General features: G+C 45.3%; 1 protein-coding gene across 5 annotated transcripts in view; it reads left to right on the top strand.

Annotated features, from left to right (window-relative positions):
* Positions 1-1,691: 1,691 nt before the first annotated feature.
* The window catches only part of ARHGEF10 (Rho guanine nucleotide exchange factor 10), a 180,649-nt gene continuing 160,709 nt past the window's right edge, over positions 1,692-21,631 (top strand). For 4 of the 5 annotated variants that reach the window (XM_049902646.1, XM_049902647.1, XM_049902644.1 and 1 more), the window contains exon 1: positions 1,692-1,800. The gene's annotated coding sequence lies outside the window, so the exon portion shown is untranslated. Of the gene's footprint in view, positions 1,801-1,992; positions 2,080-21,631 lie in introns of those variants that run through there. The other variant, XM_049902645.1, reaches the window with a different exon arrangement.

The raw sequence follows: 21,631 nt of genomic DNA, 5'->3' as shown, positions 1-21,631 counted from the left end.
CTTGGTTCTCTCTTTTATATCTCAAGAGATTGGCTTAAGGCACAACCCAATCCTGCAGACTGAGTCCCACCTCATCAACATAACTGCTGCTAATCCCATCTCATCGACATCATAGAGACAGGATTTACAACACGTAAGAAAATCCCATCAGATGACAAAATGGTGGATAACCACACAATACTGGAAATCATGGCCTAGCCAAGTCAATACAAATGTTTTGGGGACACAATGCAATACATAACATCAACGACTGTACTCTTTACGTTAGCTATGGCTTACACATAGTCAGAATTTGCAGGGAAAGATCTTATAACAAGCATTCAAGCTTTAAGGGCACTTAATATTTAAATTAGCCTTGTAACACGTAGCACATCACATAACTACTTCATATTTATTGTATAAAACAAGGGAAAGACAGTAGGTATCTGACAGTTCTAAAATTCTGAGTTGCAATTACTTCTGTGATGCAGAGTTTTCGGAGGAAGGGAGAGGAGTCTAGCATCTGTTGACACATCCGTTAAATGTGATGACCAGGTTACAGATTACTTGTCATTTTGGCTTTGTTTGTATTCTCGTTACTGATATTTTCATCTCAAATTTCTTCCTTTAGCAGTATTACAACAGTATCTTGTTTCCTTTTAAAATTATAAAATAAATAAACGCTCATGGAAAAAATTCCAACACCACATAAAGGGGATAAGTGAAATTTTCTTCTTCCCATTTCTTCTGTTTCTATTCCCCTTACAAAACCACTATTGTTTCTTGTTTATCCTAGAAAGTTTCTACGCAGAATCAAGCATATGCATATATTTTTAAACCACAAATGGGTTCATAGTATAACACTTCTTTTTAAAACAAACAGCACTAGTCATTCAAATGGTCAAACAGAAGGGTGAAGGTTTTCGCTGTTACAACATCAACATGTTGGCTCTACACGCTACAGAATTCTAGAACTGATGTAATTGGAAAGGCACAGGGAAAAAAAAAATTGAGCTTCTGGGTAAACTTGTTAGGTGCTATCCAGTCGGTTCTGACTCCCGGCGACCCCACACAGACAACAGAATGAAACAGTGCTCGGGGCTGTACCATCCTCACAAATTGCTGTGTTTGAGCCCATTGTTGCAGCCACTATGTCAATCCAGCTCCTTGAGGGTCTTGCTCTTGGTAAAGAGACAAACTGGAAACGTTGCCTCAGAAATGTGTGTGAAATCACTGTCAGGTCTGAGGCAGCTGATGTTCTGAGGAACGAGGACACCGTCCCCCTGTCCCCACCCCGTAGGCAGGATCGGTCTGCAGAGCTAAGGGATGGACGCTCTCCGGGAGCGCCCTTCCCGCAGCCTCCTCCCCCACACGTGCAGGCACCAGGGCGTCGGTTTCCGACGTTGGGCGTTGGGCTGAGGAAGCGCCAGCGGAGCGCCCCTCCCGCCTACGTTCCCCGAGGGCGCTCGGAGCCGGTCACGTGGCCGCTCTGGAATGCCGAGCACTGGGGGGCGGGGCGGGCGCCTGGCGGGCTCCCGCCGCCTCGCGGCTGGCCCAGGTCAGGCAGCCGCAGAGAAACAGACAGGCCAGGCGACCAATGGGCTCTCGGCACGGTCCCAGCCCCACCAATCACAGAGCCCTGAAGGAGAACCGGCCGCCCCCTCGCCTGGCTGCATCCAAAGCCGCATCCCAAGTCCAACAGCCGGTAACTGAGGCTGCGGCCGCGGCTGGGCGGCGGGGCGGCGGCGCGGGAGGCTCGGGCTGTGCCCGGCGGGGGTCGGACGGCCTCCGGGACTGCAGCGGCCGCGCTCGGCTCGGATGGTGAGTGCCGGGACCGGGGAGGAGCGGAGCCGCCCGAGCGAGTGCAGGGGCGCAGTGACGTGTCGGCGCTCGGGGCGCTGGGGGCGGAGAGGATGGGGCTTCGCCAGGAAGGCGGCCGACGTCCGAGCGTTTTCCTGCTCGCTGCGGCTTCGCGCCTCGGCCCCGCGTCGCTCGACCCCGCGAAGCCGAACGAGCGCTCACGCTGCAGGCTGCGTCCCTGGGGCCTCGCCGGCGGGGGGCCGGATTATGGGGCGTGCGCTCCCCCGATCCGGGCGCACGGTGCGGGCGGCGTGGGATCGGGGTCCCTGGGGCCTCGCCGGCGGGGGGCCGGGTTATGGGGCGTGCGCTCCCCCGATCCGGGCGCACGGTGCGGGCGGCGTGGGATCGGGGTCCCTGGGGCCTCGCCGGCGGGGGGCCGGGTTATGGGGCGTGCGCTCCCCCGATCCGGGCGCACGGTGCGGGCGGCGTGGGATCGGGGTCCCTGGGGCCTCGCCGGCGGGGGGCCGGGTTATGGGGCGTGCGCTCCCCCGATCCGGGCGCACGGTGCGGGCGGCGTGGGATCGGGGTCCCTGGGGCCTCGCCGGCGGGGGGCCGGGTTATGGGGCGTGCGCTCCCCCGATCCGGGCGCACGGTGCGGACAGAGTGGGATCGGGGTCCCTGGGGCCTCGCCGGCGGGGGGCCGGGTTATGGGGCGTGCGCTCCCCCGATCCGGGCACACGGTGCGGGCCGCGTGGGATCGGGGTCCCTGGGGCCTCGCCGGCGGGGGGCCGGGTTATGGGGCGTGCGCTCCCCTGATCCGGGCGCACGGTGCGGGCAGCGTGGCATCGGGGTCCCTGGGGCCTCGCCGGCGGGGGGCACAGGTTATGGGGCGTGCGCTCCCCCGATCCGGACGCACGGTGCGGACAGAGTGGGATCGGGGTCCCTGGGGCCTCGCCGGCTGGGGGCCGGGTTATGGGGCGTGCGCTCCCCTGATCCGGACGCACGGTGCAGACAGCGTGGGATCGGGGTCCCTGGGGCCTCGCCGGCTGGGGGTCGGGGTGTAGGGCGTGCGCTCCCCCGATCCGGGCGCACGGTGCGGGCAGCGTGGGATTGGGGTCCCTGGGGCCTCGCCGGCTGGGGGCCGGGGTGTAGGGCGTGCGCTCCCCCGATCCGGGCGCACGGTGCGGGCAGCGTGGGATCAGAGTCCCTGGGGCCTCGCCGGCTGGGGGCCGGGATGTAGGGCGTGCGCTCCCCTGATCCGGACGCACGGTGCGGACGGCGTGGGATCGGGGCGCCGTCCCCGGCCTGCTATTGTTGTTGCTCTGCGTCCCCGGCCGGGGAAGGGCCCCCCAGATCCTCCGGGGCTGCTGGAAGGCGGGGTGCAAAGCTGCACCCGGCTCAAGGGCAGGGAGAGCCGGAGACTGAGGTTTTCACGTGGGAACGGTAAGGGATACTTCTTCCCTAAAGAGAAAAGACGTGGCGTGCTTTTGCATGGAGATAATTGCTACTTTAAAACAGAACTGCTGCGTCTTTCGCTCGTACCCCAGAGTCCCTCCTCGCCTAAGAAACTGAGCTCGATCCGGGAGCTGATTGGCCAGCAGGTGCCTTATTCACCCCACTTGGCACCACGGTTCCCCCTCGGTGAAACCCTAAGTCTGAGCAAAATTCTCAATAATTGGGATTTAATTAGATGCCAGAGCTCTTTGAGAAAGCAGCAGATGTACTCGGGGCAGTATAAAACTCAATTACTAACTTTTTCCAGAGGTAAAGATTCTCCTTACTCAAAACACAGTGGGCTTCTATTCTTTTCTTTGGGTCACAAAGTATAAGTAACTGTCAGTAGTTTAGATTGTGCGCAAAAGTTACTTCATTTCTCTACAGTTAGGACGCTGCGAGGGATGACGTTTTCAGAGCTCATTTATTGCTTAGAAAGTGTATTTCGAACATCACTTTTGTAGGAAGTAACTTTTATTAGAAACGAAAGAAGATAATTGAAGCTTACTCTTTGTGTATTTTAAAAAATATATTTTGCAGCTGTAGCTGCAACAGCGCTTATTTGATCGGCATTACGATATGATTTAGTGATCAATATCTGTATATGGTAACTCTTTATAAGCAGGTATAGAATCAGTAAGAAAAGCCATCCACCTGAGGTGCGATTTCATAATTGATTAGTCTCTCCATACAGGCCAGTTCTTATCAACAGTTGTAGAAAATTAGAGATGAGGTAAAATTCAAGTAACTTTTATCTCTTAAAAGTTAATGCTTGACTTTCTACTTTTACGAAATTAGTTATTGTGACATTTTGACACACCACATTTTCTTTGCAGATTTTTGTGGTGAACTTAGAAGAAAACTCTGGGAATTTTTCTAGGTACGGACATTTTGGTGGTGTGAAGGGCTTGGAGCTAGGAGACCTAGGTCAAGTTCTGATACTGTTTGCCAGAATGAAGTCATCTTCCTGAACTCCACTATACGGACATAGAATTGTTGGAAGGCAGTGTGCATGGAAATGCTTTTTAAACTAAAAGCATTCTACATAAACTAGAGCACAATAAAAATGCAGTAATTATGGCCATATTATTTGGTAAATGATAACTTAAAAAATTATAATAAAAAATAAGAAATCTCTGTTGCGTGATACATTTTTCTTTTATACCACAATGCATAATAGAAAGGACACGATGAAAAAATTATATCTCAGGATATTCAGAGTGTAAAACCAAACCGAACCCATTGTCTTCAAGTTGATTCCAACTCATACTTACCCTATAGGACAGAGTAGAACTGCCCCATAGGGTTTCCAAGGGGCGGCTGGTGAATTCGAACTACTGACCTTTTTGGTCACTGTTTAATTCATATTTTATTTATATTTTCCATGGGTAGAAAGGTAAGTGGAATGTAATAAGGCAGAAGGGAACATAGGTGTTAAACATTTATCAGGTAGAATTACAGCCCTCTCAATTAACTAAGCTTCTGGAAGTGTAATTTCAGAAGCTTTAGGAATAATGAAGGGGAAAATTCTGGAGCAGTTTGTAGTAGAAGGTCGTGTTGCGGGTTTAGGTACACTTGACAAGAATCTGAGATGAGAACGGAAGAGAGCCCAGGCCACTGATGAAATTCTCCTGGGGGGTGTATGGCCTCTAAGGGAAGTGGCAGGGTGGGGTCTCCAGTCTGCTGTCTGCAGGGAGTGGGACCCTGCCTAAGGTCAGGCTGGGGATCTTTGCAGCAGCTCTGAAGGCTCCCTCCCTGCCTGGAGAAAGGCAGTGTTAAACATTTGAAAACAGAGAAGGTACAGGTATGGAGTGGGGAAAGGACCTTGTCATCTGTGACCACCCGCCCCACCCTTAACACTCATATACACTCATCCGTTGTTGAGTTGATTCTGACTCATACTGACCCTATAGGACAGAGTAGAACTGCCCCATAGGGTTTCCAGGGAGTGGCTGGTGGATTCGAACAGCCAACCTTTTGGTTAGCATCGAGTGCTTACCCACTGGCCACCAGGGCTGCTAACGTTCATATGTACCCTCTCATTTTATCTCTCCTTCCCAAGTCTAATTCAGCCTTTTAAAATCTTCGAAGCCTAGAAATTTGTTTTTATTTCTTCGTTATTGTGTGTGTGTGTGAATATTTAAAATTTTAATTGTAAAAGTGAGCAGTCATTAGTAGCAGTGTTACGTTTTCCTTCCATCATTACTATTTCCTGCCATTTCTCCTTATAAATAAAAGTAATACCTACCTGCCGGTAGGTTATTTATATTTTATATCTTTATTAAACATTTTTTAAAAGTTTTTTTTAGTAGTAAAAAAATATTTTATGTTTAAAGTTTTCCTCTTTCATAAGTTGTCCTCTGTGCTAGAAATTATTTTAAAGTAAAATAGTGTCTAAAGCCGTAATAGTAGTGTGGCAGCCTTTGTGAAAGGGAGAAATGGAGAAGATGTTTGAGATAGTTTCCGTGCACCTGTGGTAATGCATTGCACTCTCGTATGGAAGCAAGCCCAGCTAAGTTAGCTTTCTGCAAGAGCTGCTGGTTACCTGGGAGACCCATTCTAAGCACCAAAATCTTGGAATTTTTCTCTCGAGACTCTTGAACTGGAGATTTCGTGAAGAAAACAGAAAGAATGGTTGAGAATGCCTGAATACACGCTAACTACTGATAACAGTCTATGGCAAAAAAAAAACTTCCCAAAACCAAGACATGTAATTATCCTGAAAGCACGTGCCTGGCTTTATATTTTGAGGCAATGCTCTTTAATCTTACGGACCAGGTTGCAGGAAGGCAGAATAGGGTATTTGGCATATTTTCTAGTTTTTGAGAAGTAGATCCTAATAGTTTAATTTTATTTTTTAGGAAACAATGTGGACATCCACTTTGAAATATAAATATCAAAAGAAAAACCTCAAAGTCAAATATATGCATGATTTGTAAACTTCTATGATCCATCATTGGGGTGGATAATTAAGAGCTGAAGAAAGGTCAAGGAATTATATTTTGATAAAAATGTTCTATGTTGACTTACTGTTCTATTATTGGTTTTATTTTTCTGAAGGGAAAATGGAGTAGTTTCGTTTCTGGTTTTCATTAATGAACATGAGAAAAATGAATTGAAAGAACAATGTTTATTTAATATTATTTAATACAACTAACCAAAAAACCAAACCAAACCCGTTGGTGTTGAGTCGATTCTGACTCGTAGAAATAAATACCCATTTGAGCAAAAGTTTCAGACTGAGGAGCTTTTTCTTAGTTCTCTAGAAAGGATATTGCCAGGGATTTTAGCATATCTAGTTCATGGGCAAGGAGCCCTGGTGACATACTGCTTAAGCACTCGGCTGCTAACCCAAAGTTGGAGGTTCAAGCCCGCCAGTGGAAAGGTGTGGCAGTCTGCCTCCATAAAGATTTACAGCCTTGGAAACCCCATGGGGGCAGTTCTCCTCTGTACTGTGGGTTGATATAAGTTAGAATCAACTCGATGGCCACGGGGTTTTAGTTCATTGGTTGGTCTACCTAAATTAATGGTAACTTGGAGGTAGCGGGAAGACATAAGACAGTTGCTCAGTGGTTCTGATTAGAATGCCTATAGGGGCCAGTGTAGACAAGACCCATGGGATTAAAGGTGTAAAGGTGATCTCATTTCAGAATCTCATAGTATTTTTTTTTTTTTTTTTTTTAATGAGAAGCACTGACCTGTGATGGAAAGAATTCGGTGTGCCTTTTTACTTGTATGTGCATGTCTGTGCCTGGCTGAGTCAGGGGGTCGAACTAAGATGTTGCTGAAGCCCCCTTGTAGGCTGAGGCTCTGCGTGGGCCAGTCCAGCTTGCTCCCTTCTAAGGGCACAGACTGAACTCTAGCCCTGGCCAGCTCCCTTGCAAAAGTGATAAGAAAGTTAATTCATATTTTATTCTCAAACACTGGATTCAGCAAATCTGTGGGAAGCAGCCCATGACTGTGCGGCATTGATTCGCGTCCGGCATGTTGCCTGCTCCATCACAAAGGCTTTGGCTTAGTGTCCTTGGCGTGGGTGAGCCGCGAACTCAGCCAGAAGACGCGCTTCTTACAAAGTGCTTGAAGAGAGATTCCTGTCTCTGAAAGTTTGTGTCCAGTGTTAGGTAGAGTGCGTCGCTTTTCAGCTGGAACTAAAATCAGAATTCATGCCGTTAGGTTCCAAGTACTGCTGCAGAAGGACACATTTCTCCATTTATGGTGCAGAATCCAGGGCCTGAAGTTGAAGACTGCGGTGCAGAATGTGCAGCGGGGACCGGTGAAACTGCCGGGCCCGCGCAGGCTTTTCTGTGCCTCGAGTAACGTTTAGACATGTATTTCCCTTGATGACTTCACAGGAAGGAATGAAGGGTGCAGCACTTTGCCAGATGACAAAAATATTCGGGAAACAAATGATAGGTAGTTGTAGCAGCGAGAAGCGATTTATGTTCCTAATTACGTGCCATCTCTGCGGTAATTCTCTGCCAACAGAAGATTCGCAATTTGGAACTCATCCTCTGCTCCCTGAAAAGAGCACCTTCCATTCTTTTTTGTGTCTCGCGGGAGAAATCACTGGCAAAAAAACTAGAACACGTGACGTTTTAGATTACAGTGAAGGACGGGACATTGTGCGTGTATACCTCTAATCAAAGACAACTTTTAGTTTCGTACACAAATGTACTGCGAAGCTGGTTTATTTTCCAGGTTTTTTAAGGGCCTCGAATCGCAGGGAGCTCAGGTGGCTGTAGTCAGTCAGCACCTCTTTGCTGACTTCCTGGCTTTGAGGAGCCTCACAGAGCTGTGGAAAAACGTTCTTTTTCCCTTGGCATTTCAGACCAGGAATCTAAATAAGTTAAACTGTTAGGCCATCTTTTTAGGTCTTGGTTTCTCACTGCTAAAATAGATCTAATGTCATTTTGTTCTTATACTTTTTTATTTAATTAAGTTCTCATACTTAAAAGGAGCATCTAAAAAAATGAAGCAGTCCTTTTTACAAGTGGGAAAATGTACAGTTAGCTACGGAACACTCAGCCGTTAAAGAATCTGGAGTGATTTTTTAACTGGACAAATATTTAATGAGTGCCTGTGAAGTGCCAGGAGCCCCTGGATGGTGCAAACAGTTAACGTGCTTGGTAGCTAACAGAAAGGTTGAAGGCTCGAGTCCAACCAGGTGCCTCGAAGAAAGGGCTGGCAGTCTATTTTTGGAAAATTCAGCCATGAAAACCCTGTGGAGCACAGTTCTACTCTGGCACATGTGGGTCACCTTGGGTTGGAACTGACTTGATGGCAGCTGGTTTTTAGGAACTACTAGGCACTTTTTTGGAAACCCTGGTGACGTAGCGATTAAGTGCTGCAGCTGCTAACCAAAAGGTCGGCAGTTTGAATTCACCAGGTGCCCCTTAGAAACCCCATGCAGCAGTTCTCTCCTGTCCTGTAGGGTCTCTGTGAGTCAGAATTGATGGCAATGGGTCTGATTTTTTTTGGTTTAGACAGTTTTTTTTAGTCCCAAGACTATGCTGTGAACCACATAGACCAATATCCTTGCTCTTGTGGAATTTATATCCTAGTGTTTAAGAGAAATGCTAAAAAGTAAAATATATAGTATTTTAGAAGATGACAAATGCTGTGGAAAAAATAAATCAGGAAAGGGGTAGGGAATTCGGACCAGGGAGGAGTTTACAATTTTGAGTAGATGGCCAGGTAAGCCACACTTGTTTTTCTTGTGTGCCATCAGCAACCCCTGTGACAGAGCAGAACTGCTCCATAGGGTTTTCTAGACTGTAGTCTTTACACAAGGATACCTGGTGGCACAGTGGATAAGGGCTTGGCTGCTAACCAAAAGGTTTCCAGTCGAAACCCAGCAGACGCTCCATGAGAGAAAGATGTAGCAATCTGCTTCCATAAAGATTACAGCCTTGGACTCCAGACTTTCTGGAACCATGGAGGCTGGATGAACCCCTGAAACTATTGCCTCAAGATAGTCTTTAAACCTTAAACCAAAAATATCCCCAGAAATCATCTTTAAACTAAACAGTAGTTTAGCTTAACTAGTAAAAAATGCCTTGAGCATTGTGCTCTTTTAAGAACTATCTATATGGGATCAAAGTGACAACAGCAACTCAAAATATTAGATAGGAACTTTACTAGGCAGTGAGTTTATGTTAATGAGGGAGGGACGACCCAGAAAAGGAGGGTGAGAGGTGAGAATGGTAGCATATGATCAAGAACCAGTGGCACTGAAGGAAGGAGTCCAGGCTGCATTGAAGGTGTTGGTGAAAGATGACGCTCCAGGAATTGACGGAATACCAGCTGAGCTGTTTTCAACAAACAGATGCAACACTGAGGTGCTCACTGGTCTAGGCTGAGAAACTTGGAAGATGGCGACCTGGCCAACTGAGTGGAAGAGATCTGTGTTTGTGCCCATTTCAAAGAAAGGTCATGCAACAGAGTGCAGAAACGATCGAACAATATCATGAGTATCACAAGCAAGTAACATTTTGTTGAAGATATTCAAAAGCGGCTGCAGCAGTATGTTGACGGGGAACTCCCAGAAATTCAAGCCGGATTCAGAAGAGGATGTGGAACGAGGGATATCATTGCTGATATAAGATGGATCTTGGCTGAAAGCAGAGAATTCCAGAAAGATGTTTACCTTTGTTTTATTGACTATGAAAATGCATTTGACTGTGTGGATCATAACAAATGATGGATAACACAGCAAAGAATGGGAGTTCCAGAACACTTAATTGTACTCTGGAGACACCTGTACACAGATCAAGAGGCAGTCGTTAGAATAGAACAAAGGGACACTGTGTGGTTTGAACTCAGGAAAGGTGTGCATCAGGGTTGTATTCTTTCACCATACTTATTCAGTCTGTATGTTGAGCAAAGTAATCTGAGAAGCAGGACTATATGAAGAAGAATGGATCATCAGGATTGGAGGAAGGCTCAGTAACAACCTGCGATACGAAGATGACACAATTTTGCTTGCTGAAAGTGACTTGAAGCACTTACTGATGAAGATTAAACACTACGGCCTTCAGTATAGATTGCATATCAACATAAAGAAAACACAAATCCTCACAACTGGACCAATAAGCAACATCATGATAAATGGAGAATAGATTGAAGTTGTCAAGGATTTTCTTTTGCTTGGATCCACAATCAACGCCCTTGGAAGCAGCAGTCAAGAAATCAGATGACGCATTGCACTGGGCAAATCTGCTGCAAGAGATCTCTTTAAAATGTTAAAAAATAAACATGTCACTTTGAGGACTAAGGTGCACCTGACCCAAGCCATGGTGTTTTCAATTGCCTCCTATGCATGTGAAAGCTGAACAGTGAATAAGAAGACCAAAGAAGAATTGGTGCTTTTGAATTATGGTGTTGGTGACGAATATTTAGTATACCATGGAGGTCAGAAGAATAAATAAATCTGTCTTGGAAGAAGTACAGCCAGAATGCTCCTGAGAAGCGAAGATGGCAAGACTTCATCTCATGTACTTTGGATGTGTTATCAGGAGGGACTTCTGGAGAAGGACATCATGCTTGGTAAAGTAGAGGGTCAGAGAAAAAGAGGAAGACCCTCAAGGAGCTAGACTGACACAGTGGCTGCAACAATGAGTTCAAGTATAACAGTGACTGTGAGGATGGCACAGGACCGGGCAGTGTTTCATTCTGTTGTGCATGGGGTAGCTGTGAATTGGAACTGACTCAATGGCACCTGACAACAAAAACATGAGAAAGAGAAGAATTACCGATGACTTCCAAGTTTTTTGTCCTGACCAATTGAAAGAATGAGGTTTTTGGTAGGAGATCAGTTACTCAGTTTTAGATATGCTAAGTTTGAGATGCCTATTAAACATGTAACAAGATGCTGACTGTCAGCTAGATATGTGAGTATAAAACTCAGGGGATTTATAAGGTGTCTGGGATGGTATTTAAAGTTGCAAGACTGGTTCCCATAACCAAGAAAGAGGGTAGAGACAGAAAAGAGGTCCAAGGACTGAGCTCTGGGGTACCCAGAGAATGGATTGGAGGAGGAGGAACCAAAAAAGGAGATTGAGAAGTAGAGGCCTTTGTAGTAGGAGAAATAACAAAAGATTATGGTGTTGTGGAAACCCGGGACACCCAGTATTTCAAGGAAGAGGAAACATCAAATTCTGCTGATAGGTTGAATAAGATGAAGCCTGAGAAACAAACATTGGATATTGAATTGTGTTGTGTAAGTCGTTGGTGATGGTGACAAGAGCAGTTTTGGTGAAGGCCAGCAGTTAAGTGGGAGTGAAAGCTTGGTTGGAGTCAGCTTAGAGAATAACTGGAGGAAAATTGGAAATGGTGAGTGTGTTGCCCCTTTGCTCATTCTATGGACCTAAGTTTTGTTTACCAACCAGCTCCTGCAGTCTGACAGTAACTTGTGTCAGCCCACACCACCACCTGAGAGCGTGCAGAATGTCTGATAGACCAACATGGGATCCTGGGTAACATCACTCAGGCCAAGAGCTCCATTTCATAGTGAAGGAGGGGACACATGGTCCCACATACATTAGATCACCTGGTAACAGCTGGCCTAGTAGAATGATGAAGTGGTCTGTCAAAGACCAGCTAAGGCACAAGCTTGGTGTTGGACCACTGTCATCCAGGGCACCAGGTATAGCCTCTCTCACCATCCCCTCTAGTGTTGTTGTTTGTTAGCTGCAACCTAATCGGCCCCTGACTCCATGCGCAATGGACTGAAATGCTGCCTGGTCCTGCACCATCCCCATGATCCACTGTGGATCAGACCATTGTGATTCATAGGGTTTTCGTTGGCTGATATCCTGAAGTAGATCTTTAGGCCTTTCTTCCTAATTCATGTTAGACCAGAAGCTTGGCTGAAACCTGTTCAGCATCAGAGCAACATGCAGGCCTCCACTGACAGATGGGTGGTGGCTGCACTGAGGTGCGTTGGCCAGGAATGGAACCTGAGTTTCCCACATGGAAGGCGAGAAGTCCAGCACTGAACCACCCATGTCCCCGTACGTGCTTCTAGTGGTATGCTTGTGCAGTTCGTGCTTTTCATCCCTGCAACGGGTGACCAGGGCTGGGGAGGAGAAATGCTTACACCAGGGAACACAGTGAAGGTTCCGTTGAACCAGAGGCTGTGCCTCTGGCTATAGCTTTTGATGCCATGAACCAACAGGTAATGAACGAGTTTTCATATGGGCAGGGATAATTCATCGTGATTACCATGAGGAGCTAGAGGTACTTCTACCTAGTGTGGGGAGAAGGAGTGCACATGGAACCTAGGGAGTTCACTGGAGTGTGTCTTGGAGCTTCCTTGTCCAGTGATGTGTGTAAGGACAATTGCAGCAATTGCTCCTCAAAGAGGGTAAAGCAAGTGAAGGTTCCACCTAGCGGTGGTCTGATAAATGCTTAAGGACCAGCTCTCCGAAAAGGGAATGTATGAGCATAAATACGGGCTGAGGGTTGTTATAAATTTTATGGATGTAAAGGATATGTAGTACACAATTTGCCAATGATAATAAAATAGACAACGATCTATTCTAAATTCCACATAGCCATTGATTCTCAGACAGCACTTTCGTTGATTTTTGCGAAACTCTTGTGTGGTTTCAGTCCATTTATGGATTCAGTTTAACATGATTAGGCATATGGAGTTGCATCCCAATCTGCTGCTTTCCAAATACATTTATTTTATTAAATCTGATCCGTGAGGTACTATGGAATTGTTTCTCGTAAACTGTACAGATCGTACTCATTAGACTGAAGCCTCCTTCAGCTTTGGTGCTGCATAGCAGAGCTTCATTAACGACGCGAGAGATTTCTTTGTTCAATCAGATGATAGTTGTATAAGAATAATATCTCTTCACTTTCCTGTGCTGTTTACAATGTAACAACTACAAGCTCAACACAGTTTTAAATTTAATTCAAAACAACATTTTCTCCATCACATTAAGTCTAGAAAATCAACAAAACAATCAGGCTCTGATTTGTAGTATTCGCTACAACGTCCACCATGACTGATGTTAATCTACCAACATGATGGCACTGAACATAGAGGTGAGATGTCCAGTAGCCCATCATTATCTAGGGCTTCTGCCACACAGATTCAATGGACGTAAATAACCTCGGGAGCATAGATAATACTAACCCATTGCCGTTGAGTTGATTTCGACTCAGAGCGACCCTATAGGACAGAGTAGAACTGCCCCATAGGGTCCCAGGGAATGGCTGGTGGATTTCAACCGCTGACCTTTTGGTTAGCAGCTAAGCTCTTAACTGCTGTACCACCAAGGCTCCACAGATGATATTGAAACATAGTAAAATAATTAGGACATGTTGAGTTTTTATTACCTTTATTTTCAGTGTAATTTATTTAATTTTAATTTGTTTGTTTTTTATTATAGATAATGAAACTTCAAAAAATAATAAATTAACATAATATAATAAATGTAATGAAGAAGTCTATAATTTACTTACTATTAAATCTGATCTACATACGATTATTAATGGATATGTTTAACAACCTGAAAACTTACCAGTCAGCTCTCACGAGCGAGCATGAGCCAACTCCATCATCCCGGTGGCTCCAGCACCTGGGGACGAAGGCCTGTGTTACCCCACCAAGCGTGCATTCTGGATTGACTGATGTGCTGGTTGAGCACCTAGAATGTGGGGAGGGAGTGGACATGAGGGTTATCAGTTACAGCCTTGAGTCATTCACAGCTGCAAGGAACATAGCTTGTTCCATCTGCCCTGTGTATCCTCGGTATTGTAGAGATTGCAGCCGTTGACCACCTTGAAGGCTCTGTAGTGGACTGGACTTAAAGTATATTGAAATCATCAAGAATGATGGCAAGAGTGCTACTGGGAGAACGACAGTGAGTCAGATGCCAACATCTGTCAGGAGTGGGAGTTTGGTGTTAGACTGCAGTAAGGACAGGAAGTGGGTGATGGCATGACATTTAGAGCTAGTGTGGGTGCACAGTGAGGGAGGCGGGAGGGAGAATGCAAGAACACACCTACTGTACTCTAAGACACAGTGGGCTTAGAAGAGAAAATGCTTTGAGAGGGCTGCAAGTGAAGCCCTTAGAGGAGAATCAGAACAGGAAGGTGAAGGGCATTCAGCTGAAAGGTTGAACTGGTAGAGGACTTGGGTAATGACAGACCATGAGTTCCAGAGGGCAGAGTGAAAGGTTTCATGAGATGGGAATGAGTAGATGGGGCCAGCATTTTAAAGAAAAATATTGAATACTGTTGTGCAGGTTGTGATTGCATACCTCTTGGGGGTACCGTTCATATTGTAGTCCTCATGATTGTACTTTGGGGGTCTGGAGGTACAGTGGTTAAGCATTCGGCTGCTAACCAGAAGATCAGCAGTTTGAATTTACCAGCTGCTCCTTGGAAACCATATGGAGGCAGTTCTACTCTGTCCTGTAGGGTCGTTTTGAGTTGGCATCGACTGAACGGCATCTGTGTTTTATTACAACAATTTTCTGATAGATGGTAGGGTGACTTTTTCTAATTTTCACAAAGGTTCCATATGGGCTAGTGGTTCTGGGTCAGGAAGTGGCCTGAAACGCATGGTAAGGGGATAAGAGATGCCCTGGAAGACCTGGCTTCCTGTGGCTACTGACAAACAGGGATAAAGGACATGATGAGCTTTGTTCTGCTGACCCCAGGGTGAGGCTGTTGATTGTCGGGACTGGTGGGTGGAGTCTTATCAGGAGCCTGCAGAATTCTGAGGCTTCCTCTTGACTCTCTTGGGATCAAAGTGTGGGGATGGGCAGAGGGGTTTCCACTTGACCCTTGCTTATGGCATCAGAGGGATGGTCTTACGGCTGTGAGCCACTATGCGTTGATTTACATGAAAATTTATGAAGGTCTCCAAGTGACTTTTAAATTAAACTTATAGAAGTATCATGGTAAAATGAGGATAATAATAATATTCACTTCATAGGGTTGTGTTATGGATTCCTTTAGATAACCCTTATGAAGTCTTAGCCCAGGACCGAGCCCATAGAAAATGCACAATAACTTTTTAACAGCTATCAGCGTTATCGTCTGTACTTTCACTCTTTTCCTGTGCCTGCTCCTTTTTCTCTTCCTTTTGTACTTATTCTCCTCCTTTCCATGGTAAAGGAGTCTTAGCTGGGGGCCTGGCTGCACAGCAGAGGCTGTATTTCTCATCCTCCCTTGCAGCTAGGGATGGCCATGCAACTAGGTTCTCCCTCACTCATGGAATGTGAGATTAATGATTGTGTGTGACTGCTGTGCCACTTAAACTTATTTTCTCTCCACTTTTGGTCTTTCCTTCTTCTCTTGCATGGAAGTGTGGATGTGGATTTGAGTCTGTGTTGATTGTATGGACACTGCCAACACCCTAGGGGACTGCAACAAAATGGAGGAAGGAGTCAGGGTCCCTGAATGACCAGGTGGACCTGAGCTGCCTCACCCCCCAGCCTGGCCTCCGCATTCTTTGTCAAATTATTACCTTCACCTTTTGAGTTCTGTTCTCTCTATCTTTTCCTTAGATTGGGTGTGCCGTGGCGCGGGAAATTATAGGGAGGCATGGACATATTGGTGAAAAGAACACTTACTTCAAGGGACTAGCCCAAGAATTATCAGACGAAGAACTCAGGCACAAAGTGAGAGTGTCCAAAATGGAGACTGATATGGACACAAAATGTTATTCACATAGATAGTTGGAGGCAAGTCCAGTGATTACTCCTTCCTATGTAACTTTCTGCTGTATTTTCTGGAAATAATATCCCCTGTAACAAAAAATTTTCTCAGAGACATTGCCCATTAAAGATAAAATTAACTTATTTAAAACTTCCCAGTAATTTTTTTTCTTTTTAAATAATTTTTATTATGCTTTAAGTGAAAGTTTATAAATCAAGTCAGTCTCTCACACAAAAACCCATTTACACCTTGCTACACATTCCCAATTACTCTCCCCCAAATGAGACAGCCTGCTGTCTCCCTCCACTCTCTCTTTTCGTGTCCTGTGTCCTTTTCGCCAGCCTCTAACCCCCTCCACCCTCTCATCTCCCCTCCAGACCGGAGATGCCAACATAGTCTCAAGTGTCCACCTGATCCAAGAAGCTCACTCCTCACCAGTGTCCCTCTCCAACCCATTGTCCGGTCCAATCCATGTCTGAAGAGTTGGTTTCGGGAATGGTTCTTGTCCTGGGCCAACAGAAGGTCTGGGGGCCAGGACCACCGGGGTCCTTCCAGTCTCAGTCAGACCATTAAGTCTGCTCTTATGAGAATTTGGGGTCTGCATCCCACGGCTTTCCTGCTCCCTCCGTGGTTCTCTGTTGTGTTCCCTGTCAGGGCAGTCATCAGTTGTAGCCAGGCACCATCTAGTTCTTCTTTTCTCAGGATGATGTAGTTGCTGGTTCATGTGGCCCTTTCTGTCTCTTGGGCTCATAATTACCTTGTGACCTTGGTGTTCTTCATTCTCCTTTGATCCAGGTGGGTTGAGACCAATTGATGTATCTTAGATGGCTGCTTGCTAGTGTTTAAGACCTCAGATGCCACTCTTAAAAGTGGAATGCAGAATGTTTTTTTAATAGATTTTGTTATGCCAGTTCACTTAGGTGTCCCCTGAAACCATGGTCCCCAGGCCCCTGCCCCTGCTATGCTGGCCTTCGAAGCATTCAGTTTATTCAGGAAATGTCTTTGTTTTTGGTTTAGTCCAATTGTGCTGACCTCCCCTGTACTGTGTGCTGTCTTTCCCTTCATCTAAAGTAGTTCTTATCTACTATCTAATTAGTGAATATCCCTCTCCCACCATCTCTCCCTCCCTCCTCTCATAACCACAAAAGAATGTTTTCGTCTCAGTTTAAACTATTTCTCAAGTTCTTATAATAGTGGTCTTATACAGTATTTCTCGTTTTGCGATTGACTAATTTCACTCAGCATAATGCCTTCCAGGTTCCTCCATGTTATGAAATGTTTCACAGATTCCTCACTGTTCTTTATCGATGCATAGTATTCCATTGTGTGAATATACCATAATTTATCCATTCATCCATTGGTGGGCACCTTGGTTGCTTCCATCTTTTTGCTATTGTAAACAGTGCTGCAGTAAACATGGGTGTGCATAAATCTGTTTATGTAAAGGCTCTTATTTCTCTAGGATATATTCCAAGGAGTGGGATTGCTGGATCGTATGGTAGTTCTATTTTAGCTTTTTAAGGAAGTGCCAAATCGATTTCCAAAGTGGCTGTACCATTTGACATTTCCACCAGCAGTGTAGAAGTGTTACAATCTCTCTACAGCCTCTCCAACATTTATTATTTTGTGTTTTTTGGATTAATGCCAGCCTTGTTGGAGTGAGATGAAATCTCATTGTAGTTTTGACCTGCATTTCTCTAATGGCTAATGATCGTGAACATTTCCTCATATATCTGTTAGCTACCTGAATGTCTTCTTTAGTGAAGTGTCTGTTCATATCTTTTGCCCATTTTTTGATTGGGTTATTTGTCTTTTTGCAGTTGAGTTTTTGCAGTATTATGTAGATTTTAGAGATCAGGCGCTGATCAGAAATGTTATAGCTAATTGGTAAATTTTGATAACATAAAGCAGTTGTAATTTTGCTTAAATGGCTTTGGAGTTTAAAAAAAATAAAATTCTAGACTGGATTGTTTGACTGCTGGAACCCAAGGTAGTTTGTGCATTTGGGTAAAAACAAGTTTCAAGCTGTTGTTAGGGCCGTCAAGTCAATTCCGACTCATAGCGACCCAGTGCACAACAGAATAAAACACTGTTCATTACTCCACCATCTTCACAGTCATTGCTATGTTTGAGCTCATAGTTGCAGCCACTGTGCCAGTCCATTTCATTGAGGGTCTTCGTCTTCTTCCCTGACCTCTACCTTACCAATCATGCCATCCTTCTTCAGGGCCTGATCCCTCCTGGTACATGTCCTAGTATGTGAGACAAAGCCTCGCCATCCTTGCTTTCTAGTGAGCATTCTGGCTGTACTTCTTCCAAGACAGATTCGTTCATTCTTCTAGTAGTCCATGGTATATTCAGTATTCTTGGCCAACTCCATAATTCAAAGGCATCAGTTCTTTTTCGGTCTTCCTTATTCATTGTCCAGCTTTCATTGCATCCATTCCAAAGAAAGGAGATCCAATGGAATGCAGAAATTATTGAACAATATTATTAATACCACACGCAAGTAGAATTTTGCTGAAGATCATTCAAAAGCAGTTACAACAGTACGTGAACAGAGCACAGCCAGAAATTCAAGCCGGATTCAGAAGAGGACGTGGAACCAGGGCTATCATTGCTGATGTCAGATGGATCCTGGCTGAAAGCAGAGAATACCAGAAAGATGTTTACCTGATTTTCATTGACTATGCAAAGGCATTCGACTATGTGGATCATAACAAATTATGGATAACATTACAAAGAATGGAAATTCCGGAACACTTACTGTGTTCATGAAGAACATGTTTCAAGTTAGGTTCTAGAAATTAATGTTAATTTTGTTGTTAAGTACTTGATAAGACACCTTACTTGTTTTCTGTGTACGTTGTCTTGGTAAATTAATCTTCAGATGGCAGTGATACAGCTATTTTAGTGAAACATGAGTCTTGAGCTCTGGCCACATGGATCCCCTCTGGTGTGTATCCCACTCCCTTGGGAGTACATCTGACAGTGGGGCTGGTGCACTCATCCTGGAAGGCTTCTAAGGCCTGATGACATAAACAGTGACTGCTGCTACAATCTGGTGAGAGAACTATTGCAGACCAAAATGTCAACGAGACATATAATCAGATCACTTGCTTCTGAAGTTAAGCACTGGAAACTTAACATTTATTTCAATAAGTACGGCAACAAATGCAATTCAGTTCTGTAGTTTGGACGTTTATGAGAGAAGAAAAGGCATAGAAGAAGAGTAAGAAGCAGGGAGAGAAAAGGAGGGAGCAGGAATGAACACCAAAGAGACAGAGGGCAAGCAATGTCTAAGATGTCAAACAAATACAGTACACATGTGACCTTCACGCAGTCCTTCCCCCTTAGACCTCTAGCCCCTGCCTCCATATTTCTTGACCAACACTAAGCTTTTTGCTGTCTCCTCTTCCCCTTTCCTTCTCCCTCCTTCCCTCCCTCCCTCCCAGTAGTATTTTTTGAAAGCCTAGTATGTGTCAGGAATAGTTATGGACCTCTGTTCATTTTTGGTAGGCTCTGAACAAATGAAAATAATGCTTTTTACCTTTATAAACTTGCAAATTATGACATGTTAATTACCGAAAATTTATGTGCCTTAATCCTTTGGACTAGCATGGAGCAACATACAGTGTTTATACAATGTAGCGCCTAGGAAGCCGCCAGGGATGAGTCATCACCATGTATCAATTTCACTTCCAGGGGGTGGGGCCACAGTGGAGGAGATCGAATTGGTCATTGCTCTTTCTCCCTCTTATACTTTGTTTTTCTGTCTTGAACAAAACCAGCGTGCGTGATTCCTCTCCTCAGGGCATTTAGATCCTAGTGGGGAGACAGAACAATAAACAAGTAGACAAACACATAAACAAAATCATTTCAGATGGTGGTAAGCGCTTTGAAGGAAATAAACAAGGTGATGTAACAGGGCTCCACTGAGGAAGGGGGCCTTATCTTAGAATGGTTGGGGAAGGTCTCTCCAGGACAGGGCATTTGATCCGAGACCTGATGGATGAGAAAGAGCCAGCCTCTCCAGAGCTGAGAGGAGTGTCCTGAGTTGAGTTAGCCGTGAGTACAAAGGCCCCTGGGTGGTGTCTTAGTTTCTTAGGGCTGAAGTAACAAAATACAACAAAGTGAGTGGCTTTTAAGAACTGAAATTTTTCCTCTCAGTTCTGGAGGCCAGAAGTCCAAATCAGTGTGTTGACCATGCTGACTCCTTCTGAGGCCCTGAAAGGAGCTAGCTGTTCCATACCCCTCTGCTAGTTTCTAGTGGTTGCCGGCAATCCTTGGCATTCTTTTGCTGCTTGCAGCCGTATCTTTGGATCCCTGGTGGTGCAGTGGTTAAGAGCTCAGGTTGCTAACCAAAAGATCGACAGTTTGAAACCACCAGCTGCTCCTTGGAAACCCTATGGGGCAGTTCTGCTCTGTCCTAGGGTCGCTGTGAGTCGGGATTGACTCAACAGAAATGGTGTTTTTTTGTTTTTAGATGTATCTTCACGTGGTGCCTTCCCGTGAATGGCTTTGTCTCCGTGTTTGTCTTCCTCTTTAATTGAGCTGATAACATCTTCAAAGAAAGGCCCTGTTTCCGCAAACAAGGTCACGTTTCCAGGTATAGCGATTAGGACTTCAATATGTCTTTTTAGGGGACAAAATTCAGTCCATAACAGGTGGGAAGGAATTTGGCATGCCTTGTGGAATACAAAGGCCAGTGAGCATGGACCACAGTGGGCCATAGCAGGTGTAGGGGGAGGGATAAGGCTGCAGGAGTGAGCGGGGACCAGATGATGAGGACTGTGTGGGTAAGGAGTTTTGTTTCTTTTCGCTTTTACAGTCACCACCCATATCTAACTCGTCCCCTGTTTGTGAGTTGAGATTCATTTTCTCAAACTTATAACCCAACCAAAATTCCCAGCCAATTTCTCTTTCTCTCCTCTAGCCTGTGGATGCCTGTGCCCTGGCATTGTTCTCACTGCTGTTTATTCACCCTCCGTACCCCACCATCTATGCATGTAGTCCCCAACTTACGATGTATTCGAGTTACAACAAGATGCGCTTATGACCGTCTTTTTTTTTACATCTTATCGTTAGTAATATGTACTACATACAGTTTTGCAGTGCATAATTGGTTGATATTATCATTCTTGTGCTGACCCCCAAAGACAAATTAAGATGAGATGAATAGATGCTGATAATAAAAGGCAATAATAATGAAAACAGAAAAAAAAAAAAGGTATTTGACTTACCGACTTATCCTGAGTTGTTAGAACGGAACCCCATTGTAGGTCAGGTGCTACCTGTATTAATCTGTCGTCGTTGTTTCTGGTGGGTATCTGGTGGTCTGCTTCTGGTACAGTATATGGTACATAGATTCAGGACGCACTCCTGGGCTGGGGCCAGGGTCAGAGTGCAGCCCCAGCCCACAGCCTCCCCACTTTCGCGTGGTTGCAGCACAGTGGAAGGAGGTGAAGTGGATGTTGGGAAGCCAACCACAATGTCCACTATATATGAGGTACCATGTCCTTAACATAAGTGAGAAATAAATGAATAATAACAGAAACTCTAATATATCTAGAACGTTTAGTGTATGCTAGCCACTGCTTTTTTTGGTTTTCTTTGGCCACTGCTCTAAGTGCTTTACATATATTAAATCACCTAAGCCCAGTGAGGCAGGTACTAT

This window comes from Elephas maximus, chromosome 12 (assembly GCF_024166365.1).
Source record: "Elephas maximus indicus isolate mEleMax1 chromosome 12, mEleMax1 primary haplotype, whole genome shotgun sequence".
NCBI lineage: Eukaryota > Metazoa > Chordata > Mammalia > Proboscidea > Elephantidae > Elephas > Elephas maximus.
This window is presented reverse-complemented; position numbering and strand designations above follow the sequence as displayed.